This window comes from Cyprinodon variegatus, unplaced genomic scaffold (assembly GCF_000732505.1).
Source record: "Cyprinodon variegatus isolate N-32 unplaced genomic scaffold, C_variegatus-1.0 Scaffold245, whole genome shotgun sequence".
NCBI lineage: Eukaryota > Metazoa > Chordata > Actinopteri > Cyprinodontiformes > Cyprinodontidae > Cyprinodon > Cyprinodon variegatus.
Window position 1 is genome coordinate 1,012,562 of NW_015150698.1, and position 22,457 is coordinate 1,035,018.

Here is a 22,457-nt window from a genome sequence, read left to right on the forward strand (position 1 = left end):
TATGATCCTCACAGGTATCTTAATGTTTTACTTTAACATCCTAGATAGTTTTATAAATCCTCATCGATAACCTGAGGCCACTGACAGGAAGAGGTAAAGGTGGAGGTAGAGACTGTGACTTAGACAACTTTTATTGTCATTTTTTATACACAGAGTGCATACAAAAGAAAATGTATTTTTGTACAACTTTCATGACATTAACATTCCTTAAAGTGTGGCAAAGATCAAATGTAAACAGTCTGGGGGTGAAAAACTGAGAAGTAAAAACATGGTGCAAAGAAACACATTGATACGGAAGTTCAGAGCATTAAATGTATACGGTGCGTATATGTAGTGTTTTGGTTTGGTGTTGTCAGTGTGATGCAGAGTCTGTGACGTGATTTAGAGTTTTCTTAACAGTTCAGTTGTCTGATGGCAGTGGGTAAGAAGCTGTTCCGGAATCTGCTGGACCTGCATCGATTGCTGCGAAGCCTCTTCCCAGAGGGCAGCAGGGAGAACAGTCCATGGTGGGAGTGTGAGGAGTCACCGATGATGTTACGGGCTCGGGACATGCAGCGCAGAGATGAAATGTCTTTTATGGAGGGTAGAGGAGCCCCGATTATCCTCTCTGCTGTTCTCACTACTCTTCTCACCTTCTTCCAGTCCGCAGTGCTGCAGCCTTCACACCACACAGTGAGACAGCTGGTCAGAACGCTCTCTATGGTGGTTCTGTAGAAGGTGGTGAGGATGGGTGGGTGCAGGTCCTCTCCTCATCCTCTGCAGGAAGTACATGCACATTCGACCAGTGAGGAGGTGTTTACAGTCCAAGTGAGGTTGTCTATGATGTGTACCCCCAGGAATTTGGCACTGTTGATCACCTTTACTGCTGAGCTGTAGAGACAGGCGAGTGGCGGGAATGAGTTTAATGTTTTCAAGAAAACTCATAAACAAGTTTCTAATCTTTTCAGGATTCTGGTGGAGACATGAATACTTTTTTTTGTTTACTTTCCGAAACCTGACAGCAGGGTAATGACGTCACTGAAGAAATGTGGCACTGACTGGATCACCTGTAGAGGCTTATGAAGCCAGGAGACAAGGCTAGCAGAGTAGGGCTTATTGGTAGTGAGTAGTAAAGCAGAATGTAAAGATTGGTGATCGGTCAGGCCAGAATCATGAGGCTTTGGCCCTATTTTAGCTACAGATGCACAGATTAATGTTTTTAGGATTCAATCTTATATCAATAAAGAGGCTGATTTTAAGAGCCAATATACAATACTGATCCGATAATACTGTTTATTGACTTAACCTTATACCTTGCCATGTAAATATAGTTTCAAAAGATAAAAAACTGACAGACATAAATCTTCACTGGCTGCAGTGTGTGCTCTGCGTGATGATGGAATCAGAAGTGGCATCAAAACATTGAAATCACTAAATCACTGAAACTGTATTGCTGTGTATAATATCAAAAAGAATAGAAATGACTAGATCGGAATACTGGATCAGTTATTTAATTGTCAGTTATATCAGATCCAGCTAATTACTCAATATTGGAGCTGACATCCAATCGGAATATTGGATCAGTCTCTATTTTTAGCGGTCGAATATAATGTGCGGATCAAATAACCCATACAACTCAAAGATATATTAGTTTTTAAACCCTTACCCAGTAACCAAAGGTTAAGGATGATTTTGGCTGAACATCATCTGAAAGTCAAATATTAAATGTACAGGTTTGACATTCATGTTACCTGAGTTTTCAATGGCTAAGATAATGAAACCAGTTTTCATTTTTAATACATTTTTGCAGCTGTGAGTAATCTTTTTAAAATAAGTCTCTTTTGTATCAAGGTTGGAAATAGGGTGGAGTTCTGACATTTAACAGATGTTCTGTGAATGTCCATAGGATGTTGTTATAAAATGTGATTATAAAAAACTTCCATACTGCATGGATACTCCAAAGGGCTCCACTGTCTTATGTTATCCTCTCTATGTAAAACTATGCACCATTGTCTAAAGAGAAACTCCAATTTTCTGTCCTGCTTTGCATTTATTCTAACGTTAAGTAAACATCTTTTACAACATCTGGTAAAAAATGTATTATTTAAGAAAAAAAGATTATGGTGAACAAACAAAGGGGGCATTCTAGCCATATGACTGAGCCGCCTCAACTTGCTCCTTTTGACGTGTAGTAGCAGCGGATCTACTCTGAGTCCTTCCCGGATGACTGAGTTTTTCAACCTATATCTGAGGCAGAAACCCTGTGGAGAAAACTACTTTCGGCTGCTTGTATTGTGAATCTTGTTCTTTTAGTCAAGACTCAAAGCTCCTGAAAAGAGATGAGGGCAGAAATGTAGGTAAATTAAGAGCATCGACTTTTGACTCAGCTCTCTCTTAACCATGACAGACCGATACCGTGCCCACTGCTGACACAGTACCAATCGCCCTATCAATCCCCCTATCAATCTCCCACTCCATTTTCCTCATTGGTGGACAGTAAACCAAGGCACTAGTACTCTTGCACTTAGGGCAGAACATCTCCAACCTGGAGATGGGCCTCTTCCCATTTCCAACTCAAGACAATGGTTTTGAATTTGATCCTCATCCCGGCTGCTTCACACTTTTCTGCAAACTGCTCCAACAAGGGCTGTAGATGTTTGTGTTTATGCATTTAGCAGACGCTTTTATACAAAGCAACTTACAAAGTAGACACAATTTTACAGTTATGATCAATATGACGATAAGGAAAAATCCCTTGTCAGAATCAGTGGTGACAGCAAAGTGAGAGAGGGACGGAAGTGCAGAAAGAGTAGTAGAGGGTTACAGAGGTATGGGTAATGCTAACTGCACGCGATAGAGGTAGCAGAAGCAGCTAGTTTACATGCAAAGTCTATGATTGACGAGCATCAAGGAGCATCAAAAGGTCTTGCAATGCGTTTCGAACATCAGGAGAAGCGCATCTTGATGAGCGTCTGAGCAGCTTAAGCAGCGCCTTATGAGTATCTGACGCGCTGGATGCACTGCACAAGCAGCAGATGTTGGATTTGAAAAAATTTGACTTTTGCTGCTCGATGCACCACATTACCCAATCAGAGAAGCTGATTGGTTGATGTGCCACATCAAAGTGGAAGTGTCCTACCCTTCTCAGGGAGACTTGATGATCCATGAATCGAGGTGAGTCCGACTTTTTCCAACCACAACCTTTCTGTCTCACCCACCTGCTCAGGCTCATTCCCCACCAGAACATCCAACATCCTGAGAGCCAGCTTCTGCAGCCTAGAATTGAACCGCCAAGGTCTCTGTACCCAACCGTCACACATTTCACATTACACCAAACACCTTTGGCCTCTCCCAACGATGGTGGGCAAATCAGAAGGAGGCCCAAGTTTTCTCTTCAAGCTGAATGATGAAGCTTATGCAAGTCTTTATTTCCTTGTTTATTACAGGTGTACAGATTCAACTGTGATCACATCCCCAACTCCACTGCTTTCTCTATGTACGCCTGTGGCCCTCTTAATTGGACCCTCCTCTTATGAGATAAATTCGACTAACATGTTACAGGGAGAAAAAAAAATGGTGATTTCATCACAATATTTTGTATGTTATCATTAATAGATGTAAGCTATTTTTGGATATTCATGTTTGTATGGGACTGGCCCATTTTGTAGTTAAATTGCAATGGAAACAAACTTTAATTTTGAGGAGCAAATGACAAAGGTTACAATCAGTGCATTAAGCTGGAACCAAAGCAACAGCAGCTATTACAGTTTGTTGGTTGAAAAGATTAATTAAGTAAGTATTAAGTAACTTTTCGGCATGTTCCTTTAGACACTCTTGGGCTGGGGTTGCCCATCCCTGTTCTAAAGTAAAACACAGCCCTGACCTTGCCAGAGTGCTTTGCCCCTTTATTGTCTGTTTCTACTGTGATGACTACTATCTATGTATACCTGTGGCGTGTACATCCCATCCAGGGGCTCCAGGGATCTCATCCCAATTGGAAACTATCAGGCAAATTTAATTGAAAATGTCTCATCAGTAACCGGGGTCTTAAACCCTGTTCCTACGGACCCACTGTTTTACATATTTTCATTTTTGATAAAGCTCAAAATGACTTATGTTATCCTGAGCTATTTTTATGGTTATGCTGCTATAGGCCTAGGCTGCTGGAGGACCTTCAGACCACTTTTCATCATTGTGCCTTATTCCATCTTTGTTTTTTCAACCCCTTGTTTTACGTTCTTTTTCTCATCATAGTTTACTTCATCTCTCTGTTCCTGTTTGCTTGTGACACCATCCTGAAGAGAAATATCAGCTGGGCATCTGCTATCAACACTTTCATTAATAGATTATATTGACAGGTAGGGACAGGGATGGGTAGAATATCTAAAAAATTTCGAGTAAATGTAGCTATTAAGGAAATTATTCAATTGAGATTAATAAAGTATCACTTCGTTTTTGATGGAGTATTTCAAAGAATGTAACAAGATAGAATAAAATATTAAAGTCTGAGCAAATTCTGGTATTTTAAGCACTACATTTAAATGATTCATAGAAATGAATGACATGTTTGCAAAATAAATAAACTTAAGTAAGTAAAGCAATTTGCAATTTCTTTTTTTTAACCAAAAATAAAACTTACCAAACCAATCCTTACAGTAAGTAATGAATACATGCTAGAATAGTTTAAAGCAGGGGTCACCGACATAGTGCCCCCGGGCACCATGGGGGCCTTTTAGGACCTCTTGACCGTGTGTCGTCAGCATCCTCTGAAAACAAAAACAACTCACCAGTGGGCTAAGATTAACATTTATTTTACTTCAAAAATTTATATAGCATGTATAGAGATTTCATAATAACAGTATGTAAAAGAAAATGAGAAATTACAGAAACAATAAAAACATGTTTTTTATGTATGAAGTTAAGGCGTATGCGATCTCTCTAGTTCATTGGGCAGTATTGGTAGCTCTTCCTAAGACTCAGTACCCATGACAATATCTGCAGTTTTTTGTATATCAACTTGATTTCTAAATATCCTGGATTTCTCAGGAGATCGAATGTAAGCTTGTGTTGAAAACAGTATTCTAATTTTTCATTTTTAATTGTCAGCTTATATCTTGAATGATATTTCCATTAAAACCAGCTTGTTCTTGTACTTGAAAATGTATCTCTGAGTAATAATACCTAATAATAAAGTGGTTCAAGTAAAGGTATAAAGTATGGTGTAATGGTCTAATAGAGTTAATGCAACTAGTTACATTCACACCAACTAGTTACAGTTAGTGAATTCACTAACTGTAACTGGTTACTAGTTGCATTTATTTGTCCTAGTTACATTTGGTAAATGTAGTAAACGTAACTTTAAACTAGACACATTGACTCTAACTAGTTACTTTTATTCTAGTAAATGCCATTCCTAGGTGTAGGTATGGTAGGAAACAGATGATGGATGGAAGGTGCCATGAGTAAAGGAACCAATATTATTTGTAACTCCTCAGGAGGTGATTATTGACATGGAAGCAAGTAATGACAATTCATTTCTCTCTATCACATCTGCATAATAAAACTTTTTGAACATGTTTTGTGTCTAAATTTGTTGAAAAAGGATCATCTTATTTAGGTGGTTATATATGTCTTTCTTTCACTTCAGTGAAACGGCGCTGAGCTTAAGCAGTCAGAGAGTTATGTTACTGGTGGAACTTGGAAGAGAACATTGCATGTGCTTGTATGACTTGGACAATGATTTTAAATGGGAGATTTTATATGTTTTCATTCAGAAATAAACAGTTTTCCAACTGTTATTTTTCTTAAAATTTCTTGCACTACTTCACTGGCTACAAAAACACCTGTTCACTGTGCACTGAATATGCCAGCTGAGAGCTTCTCAGCAGGGATGAAGTGCTTGTTGTATCCCAACTCCTTTGCACACAATAAACCACTCACCTATCTCCAAACTATCTAAAACCTGAACTGACTGCAACTCTCCAACAAATACCCGTATTTGAATGAATAATAAAGCTGTTTCACTGCCTACCAAATCATTTCCTGAAGTAGTCACATCGTTCAGTTGGGTAGCCAGGCATTGGATGTCATTTTTTTCCCCGGCCCCTCCCGTAGATGAAGTAAGCCTTGATATGTGCCTTACCCCCCTTTGCCTATGACTGTTGCTCGACACACACTATGTAGCCTAGGCTCAACTTTTTACAGCACTACAAAATAATTAATTCAGAACGAAGAAAACACAGCACACAAATCTAAGAAAAATAGAATTAAAAATAGGATTTCTTTAGTCCCCTAATTTCAGTATAATTAAATAAAATACATAATTTTCCTCCCACTTTAATATTATGATCTCTCTTCTGGCTTTTGGCATATGCTCCAATTAAATAAAAGTTTTAATGCTGCATAAAGCTGACAGTGTATTAGTACTTATTCAAAAATATATGTTAAACCTTTTATTAAAAGGAAATAAAATCTGTAAAGCAGGTCCCAGAGATAGCCACCATTACAATAGCTTCTGTTATCTATTAAATGTTGATAATTACACAGTTTAGCAGCATATTGTTACAGCCTGTTTTAGAGGGCAGAATCCAAGTTTTTTTCCAAACAAAACATTGCATACATTAACTGTCATATTCAACGGCATCGACTGATGATTCGCTTCAGTCTAGAAAGAGAAATAATTTCTCTTTGGCTTGCCATCTTAGCCCATTAGAGCCTGGTGAGTGGGGATGTGAATGTGGAGGGCCTCTTGGCATGGCTGAACGCACTATATTCCCCTGCTGTGTGCAGGTGAGCACTCAATGCAGTTCTCAGCACCTGCCCTCTTTGTTTCGCTTGTTGATGGCTTTATGGCGTGAAGGGGATCCGTCTGTCTGGCTCTCGTAAAGGCAGCAGTGCGAAGCCCAGTAAAAGCCGCATTGGTGGCATGGCATTGTGTGGGGCCTGCGTAGCTCCCAGAGTGACCCCACTAGTGACACATGGAGCTTGTTTTAATACCTAACATAAATAATGCAAATCTTTAAAGCTCACTTTCTACAGAGAATTCAGGAACTATTAGAATAAATAGAGAAAAATACATTAATATAAAAAATATAACAATTTGTATAATGGATAACTGGCTTCAAGGGGATGTTTTGAACAGTCAAGGTGGTCATTTAGGCATTACCCAATATTTCACCAGTGATTAAACTTTACGTTACACAATACAACAGCATTCCTACATACACAATGAGCTTAACATGGATTTAAAAAATAATGATTGTAGGTAATGTTAATTTTATAGTGAAAGCTTATATTTCCCAATCTACATATGTGTTTGTATCTACAGTACAGATGTGTTTGCATCTCATGCTTTGCTACTCCTCATTCTGGTTATTCATACATCTTTAAATTTAGCTATAAAATACATTTCTATTGATATATCTTTCATAAATAATGCAAAAATGATCAAATTAAGAAAAAGTATTATGTAATCTGCATCAACACACATATAGTATGTTATATGTGTTAACCACTTCCTATCTATATATTAAATAATCTATATAATTCTATAATTTACTATATATATATATATATATATATATATATATATATATATATATATACATGTACCCTTACCCTTTTTACTAACTTCTTGTTTTTAGCCATAACAACTGCAGTCAATGGTATGTTTCTACCTTTAAATAAATTGTTATTCCATATCACAGTTAAAAAAATCACCACATAAAGTTTGTCAGTCAAACTTATTTAATACCAAGAGCCTGTTTTGTTCATTCATATTTTCTCTCTAATCGGAAGAAAGTGATGAAAAAAAGTAAAAATAATTTTTCATCTTACACACGGTCTGTTTTTCTTAGGCTGTGAAAAACCTGCATTAATCTTCTAATTTCAATGGGATAGCGTCAACAGTGTTGCAGCACACTGCTCTGTTAGGGATAGAGTAATCAAAGAGAGCACATTTCCGCAACAGAAAGGATCAAAAAGGACCAAAAAGGAATACTTTCTTTCTTTTCCTTCTGGTTGACTGATCCGCACCCAATGATGCCTCCTTCTCCTGAAGCTGTTATCATATTTATTTTGAGTATAGACTCAAAATAAAATAGCACAGAGGCAATAGAAACCATAAGAAATGTGTGTGTGTGTGTGTGTAATTATCAATTGTTTTGATTCGGCTGCCTTCATGTTTGTTTTTAAATTACATGTTATGCTATAGTTGTCTTAGTTGTCAGGTTGGAACCAACAGACAATCGATCAACATTAAAAACTGACAGCTTCCCTAACAACACCTTCTCTTGAGTGAAAATTCCGCCGAATAGAGAAACAGGAACCACACACTGTCAACTGATTCAGTTTGTTGTGGGGAATAAAATAGCAATCCAATTCTCAGGATACAGTTTATGCTTCTCTTCTCTTTCAGCCAATCTGATGTATAAAACGGAGACATAAAAGGTGAAATAGGCTTTAAACTGTTATATACGTTTAATTATTAAAAAATATAGATATTCTAAATATATAATATTCTGAAAATATAAAGATTTTTTTTCTTTCTATAATTCTTGTTTGTTTTGCTTTCACCAAAAAAAGAAATAAAGCTTTATGTCAGCATAAAAATAAACGTTCAATAACACCAGTTGCTTGGCCAGTATTCATTCATCCTGTTTAAAATGTGGCTATATTGGGGTCCTGATATAATATCACCTAACTAAAGACATGAAAGTCCAGCATGGTATATAAAACTAATTAATGGAGGCACATTTTTACCACCAGGAGACAACAGTGTTCATCCACCATTTCACATTGTCTAAAAAAAAGTAACACTTTTTGTTTTTATATGTTAAACCAAATTTCCTTGTATTTATAGTGTGTAGCTGCAATTCCCTAAAACAATCACACCAAGCAATTTAAATCCAGGATCCTAGCTGCAATGCAACAGTGCAACCAATTGGAGCACCATGTAGCCCCTTAAAGTAGTATTGTGTAATTTCAACTACGACTGGCGTAAGACCTGTAACTTCTAGGTTCCAGGTGAGAAGTCCTACCGTTATTTATAAAGAAAGGGCCACATTGAGTCTCTAGATTAAATTCTACATTAGAGAACCAGAAATATGACTGACCAGTAAGTCTCAAATTCGTTTTCTTGCCTACCAACAATTCATAGGTTTGCTGGGTCTTGTTTTTGAGGGGAGCTCATGAATGTCATTAAGCAGCACTCTGGGTGACATGACTCGGGATGGATCTGACCCTCTCATGTCATATGGGTGAGTATTTGAGAAGGGCAGTATGCCTGGAGAATTGATAAGTGCCAATTGGTAGAGAATATATCCTAATATAAACTACTTGGGTCGAAACTTACAATGGGTTGCTTTAAAAAAACAAATTCGGATGGGATATTTTAAACCCAACATTATTAAGTACAAATATGGCTCCGATGCCTAGACCCAACCAGGGAGTTAAGGTAAAAAAAAAAAAAAAGGTAATGAAAGTTTGAAAAAATAAAGCTAATTCTCATTTCTTTTACTACCTCTTATTTTAACATATTTTTACACTGCAGAAAATGGAAATCTAAATTAGACTTAAAATAAGAAAAAACAACTGCATTGTCTTATTTCAAGTGCATATTATCTTATTTATCTTATTTTAAGAGTAAAAATATCATTCCATTGGCCAACCATGCTCGAATTAAAGGGCAATTTTACTTAATTTAAGAGTGTTTACTTATTTTTAGAGGGTTTTTGCAGTGTAAAAGTTTTTTTGTGTGATTAAAAACGGTCAAAATTACTCAACAATCTACTAGCTGGTAATATAATATTTTTTTAAATACTCAAAGACTGTTAAGATTCAGATGCTAAAATCACAAAAGATTTTTATGAATACATGTAACTAATTATGATAGACTTCAAATTTGCATTGGAGTCTTTACGGCTGACAAATACTATAGCAGCAAACCTGATAAAGTGGGTCAATGTACGGTGGAGGTCAATGGTTGCACTGAAATAAGCCTGACATTAATGTTTAATTTATATGATTTTCCAGGATATGAAATCTTGCAGATAAGCTAAAGCAAATTAAGTGGCTGAAAAGAGAGTCATGAGCAGCTTGGTATTTAAGATCCTGCCTTTGAGCGAGGGCATCATAGAAACCAATTACCAGACAAGAAATAGATCATTATTTTTTCTTAGAGGGTTTGTTGGGTATGTGGGGTGGGGGCAAAGGTGGTTGCTAAAAGGAAAGGAGAGCTTTCTAGATTGAGGAGAGAGACCACAATAAAGACATAATCATCTACCCTCAACTTTTCCTATCCAACTTTCTGATTTTAATTTGCCGTCTGTGAAGTGGTACCTAATTTACTTTCGCCTCATCCCCTCAATGCACCATTGTTGCCGGCGCTGAGATTCAGAGCTTCCTCTCTTAGCTCACCTCAGCGTGAAATTGGTTTAATGAAGCTGAAAGGTATGGAGCTCTCACAACACTGGATTCCAGTGACACTGCTTGATCCAACCACCCCTCCTCTCCACGCCAACCTCAGCTTCAACGAGTCTCTCCGCACATTCACTCACATTATACTACAAGTTATAATACAGCCACAAAAGATTCCTATCTGGCATATTACATCAGAGCATAATACTATCCCTCTGAGGCCCCAAAACCTCAGGCAAATACTAAAAATAAAGTGACTTACATGGCATTCTTGAGGCACTTCCTGCATTTAAAATCAATCTTTCATTAAGAAAAAATTTAAGTGCCCAAAAGTGAAAGAAGAATTGTAATAAGATCCTAATAAATACGAGAAAGCAGAGATATTCAGCAGAATATAATCAGAGAGTAACCTCACCTGTTTTTCCCACCTCTTCTAATCTGACCCTGTGAAAGGTGTTCTCGTGTTACCTGTCATCCTGGGTGTGTCTTTTAATGGGAATGGGAAGGAAGTCCTGTGGGATTGTGGTGTGTGTTAGTTACATTAATATGATCCCTTCAACTCATATCGCTTACTTCTACTCGCCCTCCTTCAGAACAATCAAATGGAAATGTATCTGTAACTGAATATTCTAGCATGTACTACTTCTTTCTAACCTGAGAACCAGTTTAAAGATGGCAAATTTTAAAACAGCTAACATGCAGGTTTATGGACCAAGATGTAGCTATTATCTGCTGGGAAAGGACAGAGATATGCAGCTTTAAAGTGAGTGTTTCACATACCACAGTCACGAACATCAAATAATTTTCATTGGCTTTTAAGTGACGGTTAGTAGTAGTCCTAAAAGTAGCCCATGATTGTGACGCTAAATCTATATCTGAAAATTTGATCTTCATTTATTTCACATCTTCTTAATATTGCCCCCGCTAACCCTCTTTAGTAAATACCGTCAAATGTCTTTAATTTCCCCTCATTTGAAATACCGCTGCTCTATCATAGCCGAAGAGTTTTATTAAATAAGATAAGAGAATCAAAGAAATCATCATAAAAATAAGCACCCTGCCAGACCGGTTAGGGCAGTTCAAATTGGCCTTTGATTATAAAACAATACAGGTTCAAAACATCTAACAGAGCACTCTTCAGTCTTTAGAAGCAGCTAAGATGGCAATTTTAAAGGAATAGCAGAGATGCTTGGTTTACAGTATGGTAGAAGATTCAGACTACCTCTCAGTCGTGTAGTACACAGAACCAGCCCCTATTGAAGACTGTCAAAAAGAACACTAATGTAAAAAGAAACATATAAGATGTTTTGTTTGCCGCTTCCGTCACATGATGTATAAGTAGAAAGCAAATAAGTAAGGAATGGTGTTCTAGTCAGGTAAGACAGAGCTCTAACTATATACACAAATCCCCGTAGCAAAACATGGTTGTGGTGGCATCATAAAGTGGGAATATTGTTGTTGCTTTTTTACCAAGAAAAGGGAATTAATGGGGATTTGAATGAAGAGCACAAACTGAAGCCTGGTTTAGATAAAGGCCAGTTCATGTGGTATAGCCCAAGGGAAGGCATCAATCCTGCAGAGAATCTTTAGCAACATTTTGTAGCTTATCATCCAGTATTTTTGACCTTCATCAAGAAGAAGAATGGGAGGGGGGTTCACTAGTCGTGAAAAGCTGGCCAATACAAAAAAACTGAAATTGCTTCGTTAATTTAAGCATTCCTCCCTTTACATTTGTCTTGAATGAATGTCATTTATTTCTTGAAAAAGCATGGTATTCCACTTTGTGTAAAAAAATAAAATGAAATCTAACCTGATTGCACAATACAGCGTGATTCTTATACAAACACTATAACACGAGCAGGGCAGATGAAAAGGAACAAAGAGGATGAGCAGATTTAAGACATTAAGTAAAGGAGGAAATGGACAGGTCTGTCTTACAATGGTTCCTTTACACTGTAATGACATGGGCATTATGCTGAACTTTGGCCGGCGTATGTCAAAAAGAATGAGCACTTTCGCCTCTGTGGTGCTCAGGCCAGCAGCACGCACTGCTGTTTGTCTTTCAAATGCCATTGTGGGTGAGGCCACTAGCCTACGCACAAAGTGCCTGTTACAACTTTCCATTCACTGTGGGATCCTGAAACCCACAAAGGAATGCCAAATTATCACCCTGCGATTTTGTGCAATTTTGAATAAGCAACCGTCATCTAGTCAGAGTTGTCAAATGATTTCTTTTAGACTCTCTCTTGTTTCCTGTGATTTCACTGCCGGTGAGGCCCATTTAGAGAGGGCATAAAGGGGGTTATGCATAACAGAAGCTCACTCAGACCAAGTGAGAAAACTTTTTTTTTTGTTCCAAAGTAAAATATCTGATCTGCAGGGGATTCAGATGAGAAAATTACAGCTGGGTAAAACCACAGGAGTGCTGTCTTTTACAGGTAATTACTCAATTATATGTAAACACTATGGCAGGAGAAACAATGCAGTAGAGTGGGTCACACAAACTGCAAAATTATCCAAAGAGCCTCATCTCTTAAAGACAAGTAGTGAAAAAAATCAAAGTAGATGTATAGCAAAATAAATTAAATATTGACCTGTTTATGAACATTTAAATTAATACTATTAAAACAAGTCTAATCCTCTTACATTCTTTTGAATCACTACTTTTAATGAAAAACTTGGAATAGATCCTTTAATCCCCTTATTAACTGTGACAGTACAGCTTTGCTACCACTAGTAGGAGCTATCAAGCAAAAAGGGTTGCAAGGATTCCCCTGCAGGCTCCAATCTGAGAAAAAAAAAAGAAAGAAAAGTTTTGTTTGAGCAGTGTTGGGTACCAACAGTGATTTTATAGGTTTGTTTAGAGACACAGGTTAAGCCTTTGGACATCCAGGTAGTTAAACAGATGACTTTAAAGAAGGTGGGTGTTAGGTTACACTGATGCAGGCTAAAAGGATGAGTCTGTAAACAGTTCAGCAGGGCTGACAGAGCAGGTGAGATATAACACTTGTCCCGAAATACAGAGCTGTCATCAAACTGACTCAGGATGTAGTGGGGACAGATTAGAGGTTTTTAACCGATCAGGTTTGAATTCTTTCTATTTTAGGTTTCCGCTGCCACCTCTTTGCTGCACCATGAAACCACACACTTACAAACATGCACATATAATCAAGGATGCAAGCTGCAAATGGTGAAACACACTTGTGGTCATACACCTTACCTAAAGCCGTGGGCAACTGGAAGGCTCCCCCTGTGGTCTAGCTCTAACCACAATTAACACACACACTGAGTAAAACATCTCTTAGTACCGGAGCAGCCCCGCAGGCCCTCTAACCATCGCCTGAGCCAGCCTGCCATAAGGTAATGAGGAATTAGAGGAAAGGAAGGAGGTTTCCTGAAGACTTAAAGGGTTAAGTCCTTGATACTGTCACCATGAAAGAGCTGCAGGCCCCACTGTTAGTAATAATACCAACCAGATCCTGACCAAGAAAACAACGCCCTCCAACTGGTGGAAGACCTTTCCATCTACAATGGCCACGTAGAACAGAGATCCAGCTTATAATTAGATGATTTATAATTTTTTTTTCAGTTTGTCATCACCTTTCATTGAATCTGCTGCAATCCCTTATACTGAGCATGCATGTAACAACGGAGAGGACAACCTGCTTTTTTAACAGGAAGAAACCTCCAGCAGAACCAGGCTGTATGTATATGTGTGAGCAGTCTTCTGCAGAGCCCAAATAAGGGTTCAAGGAGAGAGAAGCAGATACACAATAAAAACATTTGCCCCAGTTATACTACCCTCTGAAAACCGATCCGTGCCGAGTTTTGATCAGTTAACAGTGGCAAGCTCGGTTTCTTCCGACTATTTACATACCACGCTAACACGGTTCCTCACCTCCTAGTGATGATCTACACTAGTGCTGCTCTCTAGAGGTAAACAAGCAAGCCAATATGGCAGCACCCGTAACATTCAGGAAGATTACGGAGAGTCAGGCGAAGAAAGGCTGCCTTTGGTGAAGTTACTTGACGGATTTGGCTTATGTGAAGTGGATACATCAAACGATAGTCCAATCAGGGCTTACAGATGCAGAAGATACAATGACTGACGTAGGGCTCATCTCACTGCTAAGCAGAATCATCAGTGGAAATCATGTGGCATGGTAGGGGAGCTAGTATTTTTATGAATGTCTGAATTTTCATGATTACGGAGACTGACTGTAAGGGGTCTGCTCCTGCGCTCTTTGTTATCCGAGAACCAAGCCAGAACTAAATCATGCCGAGCCCTACTGATGAACTAGTAACATGTCAGCGCTGGTCAGTTATGTGTGGCATGGTCCAGCTCAGTTGTGCATGTAATTTACACTCAAAAGTTGTCTTGGTTACCATGCTCAGACCGATCTCAGCAAGGTTTCAAAAGGGTAGTGTAAATGGGGCTATAGAAGTTATCCATAAATACTTTCTGTGTTACAAAAGGTAACAGGAAACTTGCTCCATTGGTGACTATGTCTAGGAAAGAAACAATTAAGCAGATGTTTTAGGATCTTAATTTCATGTCAAAAAGGATCAAGAAGAGCTAATAAAGTCAGTCACATTAAAAGCTGTGCCCATAGCTATGTCTAGGAGAGAAACAGGACAAAACACTAGGAAGCAGACCCAACTCTATAATCTAAGATGGAAGTTGTTGATGGTGGCAGCCCAGCTGACACATAGCCATGTAGAACTGCAATATGCAAATCTGACAGTTTTTATAGTTTGCATTAAACAAAGGTAATAGTAAATACAAAATGCGGTTGTCAAACGATGATTTAATAAGAAGAGAAACTATCCGTACAAACCTGCCACAATGTTAAAATATATTTACTCTCTATTGATTAGCTGTAAATAGCCCTTCAGTTTCAAACTGTAACCAGGCATGATTCCATCTGACCCCAAAATTTAAAAAAGTCCATTAAACAGAACCTGTCTGACAGCATGGATCAGTTGTCAGGTGGGAGTTCCAGGCAGGCTCGGACTGGTAATCTGCGATGCCAGGCATTTGCCCAGTGGGCCGGTCCTAATTTCAGCGTGCGAGGGCCGGCCCTACTTCAATTGTACCGGCCCGAACACCTACTTTCTGGCCAAAGCATCTACCTGTGACAGTAAATAACTCAAGGAGCTCAAGAAGTAATACAATGTTAACTACCTAAATGATGCATGTAGTATATATAGCCCTTCCGTCATGCACATTCTTGTGACGGTTGGTATTTGGTGTAATTTTCTATTTCTTCAAACTGTAAAATCCTTGCAACACACTACATTATAATAAAACAAAAATTTGTTCTTTAAACTAAACTACGATGTTCCTCTTATATTTGGCAAATTTATGTTCAAATATTTTGCAAACATATGTTGCGGTGCACAATGGGGTTTTGCATCTAAAGGCTAACGCTTCCCATCTTACGTGCATTGTTGCCAGGTTGGAATGTTTCCCATTCTGACAGCTTAGTATGGCCGTCTATGAGTAAAAATTTATTTTCTTTGGATTTATGGCCTAAGAGCTCAATAGACTTTGGTTCTAATTGGGTGAGATTTCGTATATACAGGCGGTTTATGAATATTTTTTGGGCTGGAAAACGTGAGTCAGTGAGATCTGGCAACCCTACTGGACATTACACTGCAGCAGTCACTGTTGCGTCCGTGTTAACCACCAAAACTAAAAACCGCATTATAGAAATCTTGGTGATGGTTGATACTTGAAGATAGTTCGGTTAATCCACGATGTGTAATCATATTGTGTTTCACATTTGAGATGCACGCATTTGACTGTGGGGGGGGGTGTCGCCTCAAGTAGTGGACAATCTACCTCTCGGATTCATCTCCTTCCTCTGGGATCGAACTGAACTCTTAACCAGATTAGTGACTTTTGCTCAGCCCCAGCTGACGAGCAGCCACTGTATTGTATTTAATAGAGGCTTGTTTGAAACTTGTCCAGATCTGTCTGCTTTGAATATAGGGTCCAAGGTTCCAAGGTCCTGACAAAACCAAGGCTGAGCAGAATGACTCAAAGATCCATCTTTTTTCCTGAACATCTTGGTGATCCTTTGATTAATAGTGTTTTGAGAATATTCTGCTGACTGATGATTAGAAAGGATCCTGTTACATCTGTTTTGAAACTTGTAGCTTTTCAGAAAGGAGCATTCTAACAGGGAAGCATGGTGGTGGTTGAATGATGGTCCAGGGATACTTAGTTGCTTGTGTACCAGTATGACTTGTCATCATTGATGGAATTAGTTAAATGCCCAGCTCCACTACTTTCTAAAACTAAGCAAGCTCATTTGGTTCATGGTTACTGAGGTCAGGCACACTTGGATTAATCAGTCTGTCCAGTAATAAAAGGAAGGAAACAAAGGAGGTGACTAAAGCTCAGGAAGAAGTGGAGTTGGGGATATAGCCCTTTGGCTAACAATAAATTGGCTAACAGAAAAACCTTAAGCCTCTTTCCCTTGAAATTAGCAGGTTAACAGGGTCTACCTGCTAACAATCAGCATTTATATATCGAATTTGTCTGTACCATGAACACCAAGTCAAATGCTTTCGCAGTGCAAGCCTACTTGGTAATAAATCTGATTCTGATTCTCTCCCTTCCCCCTCTCTTGGGAAAAAAGCTAATTCGGACCTCCTGAAGGTAAACTGCATGGCCTGGGTTACCGTTGATGATGTAATCGGTGCAACTAAAATCAGGAAAGTAAACAATGAAGAACAACATTGAAGGGAGCCAGGGCATAGAGATAGTGCTTTATTGCTTCACACTTTTATCTGTCCGATACTCTCTTACCAGTGTTGCGCCATGTTCATCAATGTAAGCAGAGTTCTTTAGGATCGTTAGATCAGATGCCATGGGTGCAATGAGTTGAATTCCGTACATTGTGCTCCATAGTATCAGGTAAATTAGCGGCTTGACCTGGATCTGATGTTCCCACAATATGTCAGTCTGAGCCGAACCGTTTGAAGGCAATTTCACCCTGGGTTTCTTACTGAGACGTTTGAACTAGGTCGACAGGGATAAGTGAGCTGTTCCCACTGCCACTTAAGGCTGACTCTTCCAGAGTTTAAACAGGGTTTTCAGACAGTAATATACAAAGTTTTCTGGAACCAGGAGTCAGTGTTATTTATCGGACAAAGTTTCATTTCTAACGTAATATTTCTGGGCAAAATATTTCAGGGGGTTGTCGACCTCAGATCCAGTTTCCTCACACCACAATCCAATGTGTATCTCTGAGTCAAAAAAACCCTTTTTATTTGTATAAAGGAGTCCAAACCTCTACATCGGGATTGTTTTTGGCAGCAAAATTTATTTCAACAAACAATCGGGTCATAATGTAATGTCTAATCAGTGAAGTCTAAAACCAGCCCATTTTTACAGAAACAAATTTGATTTGAAAATGTACAAAAACAGGAGTAGTTATGGTTAACTACTCCTAAATATCCCGTCAGACTGATGCAAATGCTGCATTGTGTGAGACTTAGAAAGTATAAAACAAACTCTTGTGGCCTTAGCTCAGGATCTGCATTGTTTAATCACTATAATGAGGTCACATTAGCCTAATAGCTTAAAGTTCTTTGTTTTTTTTTTTTCTTGTTTTCTTTTTTTGTTTGTTTTTTTTTTTGTAGACAGACCTGGTGTGACAACCTTCTGTGGCCACTTCTTATTTCACTTTGCTTTTCCCTAGAACAGCCAGGTAAAGATTAGTTGGTTATTCTCCCCCAGTCTGTTTGGTTCCACTTTCTCTCACTCTTCTAANAACCTTCTGTGGCCACTTCTTATTTCACTTTGCTTTTCCCTAGAACAGCCAGGTAAAGATTAGTTGGTTATTCTCCCCCAGTCTGTTTGGTTCCATCTTAAATCTGTCTACTAACTTTCCACTATTTATCCTTTTCATGCTATTCCTTAAAAGTACAAAAGTAAATTATATCGCACAGTGAGTATTTTGTGTTTTTAGAATGGCTCCTAACTGCAGCAAGCCTTACGAAAGGTGTAATAGTCGGCCGAACACATGCACGCAGCCTGACTCATACACGCCATGAAAATAACCAGAGGATTAAAATCTCTACTGATTCACTAGGCAACTGACAGCTCAAACCGTCATCAGTTCACCATTATAGCCAAGTGTTATTTTAAGCATTTAAGAGCCAGTTTTTAAACATTTAGGATTTTGATTTTAGACAAAATAAACATCTTTATATAAGCCAACAATTGCATCTATAGCAACAGCAGATTGAGGTTGAATAGAAAAAGGGTGTATGATAAAGAAAAAAAGCAAATGCACCAATGTACCCATTTATAAAGGGGCCCCGTGTGCTAGATGTGCTTACACCCTGGACAGGTATGCGCTATGCAATTACAAGACTAGCTCACGGTGTACAATTATCTGTAGGTGCAGTAGCATTAAGTGAGGGGGCAACGTTGAAAACAACTTTAAAGACAAAGGGTGGGTTTCAGGTGTTGAGATTTACCTCACCTGACTAATTTTTCTCCCTTATAGTTGAGCTAGGTATCCTCAGCTATGAGGGAAGACCTGCTGCATGGCCTGGGCTGCAGTGGGTGTAACCAAGCATGGGAGAATGTGTGTGGGTGTTTACCGTTTTAAAAATAGGGCAGGCCTGACAAATCAGATGTTTGTTTACGTTTGTCTCTAGAGGGAACCGTGTGAATGTTGCTGTGATTGTGACTAAGTCTGCACATGCGGTATGAGGCTGTGCGACAACTCCATCACCAGTGACAGTCAGAGTGTAGAAATGATAAGAAAGTCAAAGTATGATTGCATATTTCTGAGGAAGTATAAATAAGTTGATTGCTCTTCTAATCTGAAAAAAAAAAAATAATAACAAGACATTCATGTTTACCCCAATATGTACTTATTGAAGTTTGTCTGAGTTGCATATATGCGTGTGTGTACAGCCATGTCTGCAGGGTGAGGTGGAGGCCAAGGCTTTGGCAGCAGGTCTGGCACGTCTTTCAGGCCCAAACCTGCACAGGAGAGAGGGGAAAAACTGAAGAGGCAGAAAGCAAATAGGTGTGAGTCTACCTGCCTTCATGTGACAAGCTTCACTTATTCCTGACCATCATTATAAGCTCCCAACACAGTTTAAGGAAATTAACTCTGTCTCTGGATTAACTCCACATCCACTGAGTAAGCCTATCAGCATAGCCCAAAACACATCAGGATAACTAATATATAATCTCCACTTAAATATTTATGTACCTTTATTTGTTTGCATCTCACTGGGTGGTCACTGTTTCCACTTGTTACACTTTATTATGTTCTCTTCTTCATGTTTTGAGTTAAGATTCATATCTGTACATCTTTTCCACCACAGAACAGGCAGCAGGCATGTGGGGCAGACTTGTTTTTGCTTCGCCATGTCAGCCAGGCGCATCGCGGCTGATGAATTCATTGTATTTCAGTAGTCACGCATTCCAGGAATGCGTTTAAAGTCTATTTGCGGTGCTCATATAGTTTGTCTCTCCTACAGCTGTCCACACAATTTGGCTTTTTATTATGATTTGAACTTCCTGGGGTTTAGTTGGTTTTAGGTGCCACCTTATTAAATAAATTATAATGGGAAGCACATAAATCCCATATTTAAGCAAACGAATACATAACTTAAACGTTACCACTCTGCTGCAATTAAATGAAACCAATAAATGTCCTCAGCTGTTTAATTATAAGATATTGTTTATGCATTAGAACCTTTTTTTGATTAATCTGGTGAATTTAGATTGAAAGTAAAGGTAGCAGTCAACTTATTTATTTTATTGAGTAAAAAAATGCAAACTAACTGCTGATTGAAATGTTTACATACACTCACCCTTTAAAGAAATGAATCGTTTTATCATTTTTCATCTTTATCTAGATAATTTAGTTCAGATTGTAAAATTCTATATTTTTATTACACACAAGGTGCTTTATTTCAAGTGATTATGTGTTTTTATATTAATGATTAGGGTTTAGAGATCATTAATATGTATTTTAACTTCATAGGCATGTGCCAAGTCCTGCTTGTCAACAAAGGGAATCATGAAGTGCTTTAAATTTATCATTTAGCCTTGATAAAACTCAGTGGACCTACACCAGCAAATTAAGTCTATCCAAATAATTACTTCGTGGCCTAGGCCGGCTCTACAAGCTGAGAAAATTTCTGTTGGTTATACACCTTTTATTAAAACAGTTTTACTTTCACTTAACATCTGTTATTATGCTTGCATACAGGGCTATGTATACAACCAACTTCTTTAGCAATGACCTCTTGTACCATTGCCCTCCTTATGGAAAGTGTCAGTGACTTTGTTGGACAACTGTCAAGTCAACAGTCTTGTCCATGGTTGTGCCAGTGATGGTAACCTTAGGCCATTGCACAAAGTGGATGAAATTACATAGATGGAGTACTTTATATTCTTTATATTAAGACTGTATTTATAATTTTGACCCTGTGTGAATTAAGGAAATTATCTAATAAAAGTCCAACTTGTGCATCAAAGTTTTGTTTCATACGGCGCAATTCCACTTGAAAAAAAAGAAAAAACATTATTTAATTGATCAGACTTTACACTGTGCTTTATGAATAATGGGGATGTTCTTTGCACAAAAATGTTAAGTTGTTCAGCAATCTTTGTTTATTAGGATTAATGTGAACCAGGACAACATCACATTTACCAATGAGCCTTGCAAGATTTAAATGCATTTAAAATAATAGAAAATAAATTTATGCATTTAGCTTAACATGCCTCTGTCTGGCCTACCGGCTGAACTCATGTGTCCTCAGTTTTTTTACTTTCAATGGTAGCCATTATGGAGTTAATTTTAAATTTAGTGAACAGCACTCAGGATACTGTAAGATAAAAGGATTTCCTCTATAATATCCATCTTATGTCTACACTTACACGGAAGGACTTCTAAAGAGAGGATGTGTCCCCTGAGGCAGAAAGTAAATCACTGTCCATTGTGACCATTGCATAAAAGTGGCATTACGGAGTGTATCAACTCTATAACCTCAAAGGAAATCTCTATTCAGCAGCAATAAAAGAACGCCTTTGCTCTCTATTGCTGTCGGGCCAGTTATAGAAAGAAAGAATGGATTAAGGGAGAAAACAGACAGAAGAAAAGTTGAGAGCACACAGGTGAAGTCCTATGGCAGTGGAGGTTTGCTCAGCTGTGTTCTATTCTTTTAGGCGCCCCACCCTGCAACCAAAGACTGGGATATCTTTCCATTTCACTCTCCCCCACCCTCCCTCCCCTCGCTATATCTTTCTCCCGCTTTCATATTTGCACAGGTGAGAGGACAGCCGTCCAATGAGTGTGGGTGGGAGACCTGAAAGTCAGGTTTGCCTGGCTGGTTGGTTGAAGGAGTGTACCTGAGGACTTGTGGATAGAGGGAGATCTGTTCGCAGGGGCCCAGCCAGGTTTTTGTCTGAAGAGACAGACAGCAAACACATAATTATTGAAAAATTAATCAATTTGAAGTTGATTAGTCTCGAACCATGGTAAAATATTAACATATAGGATATGAGCTGCATGAAATCAAATATAATCTGCTATACTGGGAGAAGAAAATGGAGGTAGGTGGAGCAAGACCGGAGTAATATTGGGTGGGGAGGTTTTGCCACCTGGGCCAAAAGTTCAGAGTAAGAGAAGGTAACCTTAGCCACCATGTGCCAGAGTCTCACGTGTTCTCATCCCTGTCTTAACAGACTGGAGCTCAGGTTTCTGGCTCATCCAGGCCCCCTGGGAGATGAGGTCCTCACAAACACCCCCTCCTGCCCCCATCTTGACCATCAACTTCTTAAGCCCTTTGCCCCACCCTCCAATACTAGACACACATTATAGACAAACACATACATAATGTATTACTCCATGAGTGAACTGAGCACACATAAGAGTGCAGGCTTAACCACAAGAAACTCCACATTACCCCACAGATACAAGGAAAACAAGGCTTTTGACAAGTCCAAATAGATGAACTGATCAAATCACAGCACTCCCGTTCCTTATTAGACTAAAATGTTAAAGGTCTACTCCGGC

General features: G+C 38.6%; 1 long non-coding RNA gene across 1 annotated transcript; it reads right to left on the reverse strand.

Annotated features, from left to right (window-relative positions):
- Positions 1-649: 649 nt before the first annotated feature.
- Positions 650-21,869, reverse strand: LOC107089264. Its single transcript, XR_001481429.1, has 3 exons — positions 21,791-21,869; positions 19,282-19,405; positions 650-870 (listed from the first exon to the last, which is right to left on the reverse strand). It is a non-coding gene; the product is annotated as an uncharacterized LOC107089264 (long non-coding RNA).
- Between the last annotated feature and the right edge of the window lie 588 nt (positions 21,870-22,457).